This window comes from Coffea arabica, chromosome 9e, assembly GCF_036785885.1.
Source record: "Coffea arabica cultivar ET-39 chromosome 9e, Coffea Arabica ET-39 HiFi, whole genome shotgun sequence".
Taxonomy (NCBI): domain Eukaryota; kingdom Viridiplantae; phylum Streptophyta; class Magnoliopsida; order Gentianales; family Rubiaceae; genus Coffea; species Coffea arabica.
This window is the reverse complement of record NC_092327.1, coordinates 10,231,867-10,239,308: the sequence shown is the minus strand read 5'-3', so window position 1 is coordinate 10,239,308 and position 7,442 is coordinate 10,231,867. Positions and strand designations below refer to the sequence as shown.

The 7,442-nt window shown below is 42.7% G+C and overlaps 2 long non-coding RNA genes across 2 annotated transcripts; both read left to right on the top strand.

Moving 5' to 3' along the window:
- The first annotated feature begins 750 nt into the window (after positions 1–750).
- Positions 751–1,730, top strand: LOC113720885 (uncharacterized). Its single transcript, XR_003455562.2, has 2 exons — positions 751–817; positions 1,500–1,730. It is a non-coding gene; the product is annotated as an uncharacterized lncRNA (long non-coding RNA).
- Positions 1,731–5,605: 3,875 nt separating this feature from the next.
- Positions 5,606–6,585, top strand: LOC113720883 (uncharacterized). Its single transcript, XR_003455560.2, has 2 exons — positions 5,606–5,672; positions 6,355–6,585. It is a non-coding gene; the product is annotated as an uncharacterized lncRNA (long non-coding RNA).
- The last annotated feature ends 857 nt before the right edge of the window (positions 6,586–7,442 follow it).

Genomic DNA, 7,442 nt, shown 5'->3' with positions numbered 1-7,442 from the left:
TAGTAGGTGTGAATTGTTGTGAAATGCAATCAATTTTGGATTGGGAATGAAATGTGAAAAGTTAGGGTTCATGAACCCCTATTCTGTCCGAAATTTTAGGTCATAGCTAGAGGCCGAATTGGACTTTGATCAAAACATGAAAGTTGTAGGTATTGATGATTTTGATGTGCCTGCAAAATTTCAGGGCATTTGGACTAGTATAGAGAGAGTTATGCCGTTTTTACTGTTGCTGTTTTTGGTGAACAGAATGTCCGAACTGGGATAGTAATTGCCTGTTTTGACTGGATTTGGTTTGGAATTTGAAGTTGGTGTCTTCTGATGAATGGTAGCTTGATGTCTTAGCTTTCATTTTCCTTTGGAATCAATGCATTTGGATCTGTGTAGGCTGAGATAGACGTATTACAGTTTTCTGTGATTTTGGAACCTGCAATTGCGGTTCTGGCGGGGTTTTCTGCATTTTTGACCTAGTTGTGCTAGGATTTGGACTGAGAGGCCTTCTACATTGTTGTAGCCCTGTTTCATAGCTTCGAGATGGTGGGTCTTTCGCCCTCATCCGATAAGCGTAGCGTATTTTGTGCCATTACCGCTTTTGGAGGCCAAAAACTATTTTTGTCGTTGGGACGAATGAGTTCCAATGCTTGATTTTCTGGTTTGCTATTATGCTTGTTTATGCATATGAAACCCTATTGGGTTATAATTGGCTTGGCTTTGTGACTCGTTATCGAGTCTTATGGTAATTGTTCACTTGTTCTAGGAGGAAACGGTGGTGCACGACGTTCGTTTAACGACGGTGCATGAAACATCATTTTCTCACTTGGTGAGTATACTACTCACTTAATTGTTACTATGTGGCTTTGCTAAATGTATATGTGATGCCTTGAAGGCTTACTTGGATATTGGAATTGATTAAGGTGAGGGTGTACTTGACCGCCCTCACCCCTTTTGACAGTATCACTGATTGGCTACCGTTTTACTGCATTACTGAACTTGATATACTGGATACTGAATTCCATTCTTGGAAACTGATTTGGTGTCATTTGGGCGAATGTCCAATGGCTTCACTGTATTACTGAGCTCAACCCCGTTTGGTAGTCAATTGGATCGAGCCGGCGAGGGCTTGGTCGTGAAAATTGTCATGCCACGGGGACTGTACTGAGGAACCTTGTGGTAATGAGACCTTTGGTTCCGGTATACTCGAGTATTACCAAAATGACTGAATGGAGTGCGGGCCCGGTTGGGGTATGTTGGGTGGAAGGAATGGAAGTGAAGTGAGGTCTACGGTTTGGTACTTTTAACATTGACGGAGGGTCAATGAGTGTGGATCAAGAATGTAAGCGTGGAAATGGGCTCTTGAGAGCCGACCGTATCCTTTCACTGAATTGCTTTACTTCGAAATTGTATACTTGACTTGAATGGTTATGCTTATGTGATCTTAACTGCTATTGTGATAGTTGCTCACTGAGCTTTAGCTCACACCGTTCCATTTGTTTTCCTTACAGGAAAATGAACACTTTTGGAAAAGATTGTAATAGTTGAATGACAAGTTGAGCTCATGTACATGTATTTTGAATAGCTCCTTGAGGGTGAAACCCTAAGTGTTTTGTTTCCTCCAATGTTTGGTTTGTAATTGGTTATTGTACATGTATGGATTAGTTGGATATTTTGGTATGCCGATTTGGCTTGGAATGTTGGATTTCAATGTATATATGCTTGGTTGATGTTTGGCTGAACTTTGAATCGATTTGGATTTCAAACGGCAAAAGGAAAATTTTGAACGAAAAGTCACTGGACTGAATCCGGCCAGATTCCGGCCGGATTCTGACGTGGCCTGCACTATTCATCTTCGGCAAATTTTTTCATTTTTTTTATTTTGACTCTTTTGACTTGTTTACGTGCAATGGGATGTTCCGGAACGTTATAGATCGACGTAAACTGTACCGTAGTCCTGGCGAGAGCTGGGCAGGCAGTCCGCTAACCCCTTTAGTTCGCCTTAGGGGAAAGTGGGGCTGTCACAGGTGGTATCAGAGCCACTTCGCGTGGTCTCTGCGTGGAGTGAGACTGGGCCAAGTGGTGGTGTGGTCCTAATTTCATGAATATGTCTAAGTGCTCGTTTGAGCATAAGTTATGAACCGGGCATGTGATAAGTGTACGAATCATTATCATGGGACTCGAGGAAGCTAGGTATGTATGTCGGGTAGGAATCTTTAATAAGGATGGTTTACTCTTGGGACCGGCCGGCTCGAGATGTGAATTATCTTAGACGAGATTCTCGCGCCCGGATACGAAAGATATGAAGGCCTAGGTTAGAAAGGATTAGGTGAACTAGAAAGGCGATTCTATGGAACTTCGTGTGGTTTGTTCGGGTGGTTAAGCGTGATCGACCTTGATTAAGATATAAATATTTGGACGAAACCCTAGAAGGGGAAAAGCGTTTCGTGAGTCCTTTTGTACTTGTGACCTAGGTGTCTATAGTACTTTTGGAAGACCCTATTGTTTCATGCAATGACTTCATATGTACTTGACTGACTGTTCCGTATGATTGCTTAACTTGGTTATGTGATCTATGTATACGTGGTATATGTTTAAATGCTCTTCACGGTAATTGTTTGAGTTACTTATTCTTGTTTCCTTGTTCCTGTCTGGTGCTACGGAAAGGAGGGTTAGGTGCCCTTTAACAGTATATCTATTTGGTGACTTAGATTGACTTAGATTGATGGAAGGCACTCGGAGTGGTCGAGGCCGTGGACGCAGAACTAGACAACCTACACCGGTTAGGGGTGCGGGGGAAACCTCGACTGGACCTGATCCTGAACCCCAAATAGACCCCAATGCTCAAATAGCTGCCGCTATGCAGCAAATGACAAACCTACTCGCACAAGTAGTGCAACGACAGGGCCAAAACCCAAACCCTAACCCTGGAAACCCCGGAAACCCTGGCCATCATATTGAGAGCGAAGATAGAGCTCTAGAACGTTTTCAAAAGTTTTCCCCTCCAAAGTTTATTGGGGGACCCGACCCTGATGTGGCTGAGAAATGGCTGGAGAAAATGGTTGATATATTCGCGGCCCTACACTACCCGGACGAACGGCAGGTCACTTTTGCCGTGTTTCAACTTGAAGGGGCTGCCCGTTCCTGGTGGAACGTCATCAGGCAGAAATGGGAACGGGAGCAGACGCCGAGGACTTGGGTGAACTTCATCCGAGAATTTAATGCAAAATTTTTCCCTCCTCTAGTCCAGGAGAGGAAGGAGGACGAGTTCATTAGGCTCCGCCAAGGGGCTCAAACTGTGGCGGAATATGAGAGTCAATTTACCCGTTTATCCAAGTTTGCGCCTGAGTTGATCTTGACCGAGCAACGAAGAATACGGCGATTTGTCCAGGGCTTGAACGTAGAAATCCAGAAGGACCTCGCGGCAGCCCAAATTAACGCCTTCAGTGAAGCAGTGGAAAAGGCACAACGGGTAGAGAATGCTAGGCTCCAGGTGAAAAACTTTCAGGCGAAAAAGAGAGGATTTCCTGGAAACAATTCGGGACTGGAGGATGAAAGTATCCCTCCCAAATTTGGGCGGGGAACGGGAGGAGTGAGGATGCCGGAAATGTCACCAGAGAGGCCGTCAAGAGGAGGCTCAGCTTCTGCAGCACGCGGACCCTGCGGGTATTGCGGAAAATTAAACCACTCGGAGGACAATTGCTGGAGGAAAGGAGGAAAATGCTTGCTCTGTGGGAATGCCGAACATCAAATTGCTAACTGTCCAGCTCGCTTGCGCGAGAGGCAAGGGACTCTGCCACCAACCACGACCCACCCTGACCAGTCGAAGGGGGACAAGGATGGATCGAAAGTGTCCTCTCGGGTGTACTCCTTAGATGTTGACTCATCAGAGGACGTGGAAGGTAAGAATTTAATGAACCTGGCCAGTGAAGGGGTACAGATCAGTATACTGTTCAATTTAATCCCGGAGTAGTCAATGATAAGGAATTTCGAGGACGAAATTCTTTTAAGGGGGAGAGAGTGTGAGAACCCGTATTGCCCTAATAGTTTCCTAGGGTTTTTCCCCCTTAAATTTCATGTTTTCTGCATTTTCTGGCCTAGGAATATTTTCTTGGTGGATTTTATGAGCAGTTATAGGTTTTATATGAATTTTCTAGTATTGGAGAGTTTTTAGAAAATTAAGAATATATATTGGACGTGGGACCCACTAGTGCGAAAAGTTCGGGAAAATTCGGCCAATACGGTTAAGTTTCGGATACTGTGGAAAATTTATCGGGTGTTAAGAGATAAGTAGTATGTGTGAAGTGATTGATGTGAGAGAGAAAAGAATGACAAGAATGCATTTAATGAGGTGCCATGTGTCATGTTCCCTTTGGGTGGACTTTATGGTTTACTATTCTATTTTTTGACCTTTTGACCACTTGTTTAAATATCTTAAAAATTGAACAAAACTTACCATTTCTTGCTCCTTGATGGCCGAACCTCTCATCCAAGAAGAAAGAAAAACTCTTCCAAGTTTAAGCTTCCAACAAGCTCAAATCACCCAACTCAAGTGCTTAAACTAGAATCTACTCCATAAAATTCCTTCCTTTGGTGCTCTTGAGTGCTTAGTGAAGTTTTTTTTGGAGAGCTAAGGTGTCCACACTCCCTATCTCTCTTGATTACTTGGTAAGTGATGGTTGAACCTCTACTACACCTAATGATGTTTATGTTTGGCTTAGAAGTGGCTAAAGTGATGGATTATATGATTTATTTCTTGGTTTGGCTTGATTTGTTGAAGTTTTTAATTTTATGAGGAATTTTCTGGTTTCATATGATTTTGATGTTGTGGACTAGTATGATGGTTGGTAATAAGGGGCTTTGGCTCTAGTAGGTGTGAATTGTTGTGAAATGCAATCAATTTTGGATTGGGAATGAAATGTGAAAAGTTAGGGTTCATGAACCCCTATTCTGTCCGAAATTTTAGGTCATAGCTAGAGGCCGAATTGAACTTTGATCAAAACATGAAAGTTGTAGGTATTGATGAGTTTGATGTGCCTGCAAAATTTCAGGGCATTTGGACTAGTATAGAGAGAGTTATGCCGTTTTTACTGTTGCTGTTTTTGGTGAACAGAATGTCCGAACTGGGATAGTAATTGCCTGTTTTGACTGGATTTGGTTTGGAATTTGAAGTTGGTGTCTTCTGATGAATGGTAGCTGGATGTCTTAGCTTTCATTTGCCTTTGGAATCAATGCATTTGGATCTGTATAGGCTGAGATAGACGTATTACAGTTTTCTGTGATTTTGGAACCTGCAATTGCGGTTCTGGCGGGGTTTTCTGCATTTTTGACCTAGTTGTGCTAGGATTTGGACTGAGAGGCCTTCTACATTGTTGTAGCCCTGTTTCATAGCTTCGAGATGGTGGGTCTTTCGCCCTCATCCGATAAGCGTAGCGTATTTTGTGCCATTACCGCTTTTGGAGGCCAAAAACTATTTTTGTCGTTGGGACGAATGAGTTCCAATGCTTGATTTTCTGGTTTGCTATTATGCTTGTTTATGCATATGAAACCCTATTGGGTTATAATTGGCTTGGCTTTGTGACTCGTTATCGAGTCTTATGGTAATTGTTCACTTGTTCTAGGAGGAAACGGTGGTGCACGACGTTCGTTTAACGACGGTGCATGAAACATCATTTTCTCACTTGGTGAGTATACTACTCACTTAATTGTTACTATGTGGCTTTGCTAAATGTATATGTGATGCCTTGAAGGCTTACTTGGATATTGGAATTGATTAAGGTGAGGGTGTACTTGACCGCCCTCACCCCTTTTGACAGTATCACTGATTGGCTACCGTTTTACTGCATTACTGAACTTGATATACTGGATACTGAATTCCATTCTTGGAAACTGATTTGGTGTCATTTGGGCGAATGTCCAATGGCTTCACTGTATTACTGAGCTCAACCCCGTTTGGTAGTCAATTGGATCGAGCCGGCGAGGGCTTGGTCGTGAAAATTGTCATGCCACGGGGACTGTACTGAGGAACCTTGTGGTAATGAGACCTTTGGTTCCGGTATACTCGAGTATTACCAAAATGACTGAATGGAGTGCGGGCCCGGTTGGGGTATGTTGGGTGGAAGGAATGGAAGTGAAGTGAGGTCTACGGTTTGGTACTTTTAACATTGACGGAGGGTCAATGAGTGTGGATCAAGAATGTAAGCGTGGAAATGGGCTCTTGAGAGCCGACCGTATCCTTTCACTGAATTGCTTTACTTCGAAATTGTATACTTGACTTGAATGGTTATGCTTATGTGATCTTAACTGCTATTGTGATAGTTGCTCACTGAGCTTTAGCTCACACCGTTCCATTTGTTTTCCTTACAGGAAAATGAACACTTTTGGAAAAGATTGTAATAGTTGAATGACAAGTTGAGCTCATGTACATGTATTTTGAATAGCTCCTTGAGGGTGAAACCCTAAGTGTTTTGTTTCCTCCAATGTTTGGTTTGTAATTGGTTATTGTACATGTATGGATTAGTTGGATATTTTGGTATGCCGATTTGGCTTGGAATGTTGGATTTCAATGTATATATGCTTGGTTGATGTTTGGCTGAACTTTGAATCGATTTGGATTTCAAACGGCAAAAGGAAAATTTTGAACGAAAAGTCACTGGACTGAATCCGGCCAGATTCCGGCCGGATTCTGACGTGGCCTGCACTATTCATCTTCGGCAAATTTTTTCATTTTTTTTATTTTGACTCTTTTGACTTGTTTACGTGCAATGGGATGTTCCGGAACGTTATAGATCGACGTAAACTGTACCGTAGTCCTGGCGAGAGCTGGGCAGGCAGTCCGTTAACCCCTTTAGTTCGCCTTAGGGGAAAGTTGGGCTGTCACACGTGGTATGCTAAAATTACTTGATTTATTAGAACTGCTAGAGTTTCTTAGAACCTCACTGGATTCTGTAGCTCATTCCACATTTTTATTTTTCTTAACAGGGTTCGAGACCAAGAGTGCTCGTGAATGGTATTAGATTGTTTTCTTTTGAAGACCTTAAGTCCTATTATAGCGGATGGTTGTGGTACATATTCTATTGGATTGTATTAAGCTTGAAAACTAACCAGTTGTAAGCATGTAATATTTTGGAGTACTTTAATTATATATTGAAGTTATTTGATGTATTTCGAGCTTTTGAATTATGGACTGTAGCAAGTCTTGGCGAGAGTTGGGTAGGCGTTCCGCGGATACCCTTTGGTTTGCCTTAGGGAGAAGTGGGGGCGTCACAGTTGGCATCAGAGAGCTTAGATTTCAGATCTTTGTAGTGTATCCTAGATTTATAAGTTTAGGATTCGGGACTGTGGGACAGGTTTGAAAGTTAAGTGACCGTTTGTAGGGATAAAAATCAGAGCCGCTTCGCGTGGTCTCTGCGCGTTGTGATATTGGGCCAAGTAGTGTTATGGTTCTTACTATG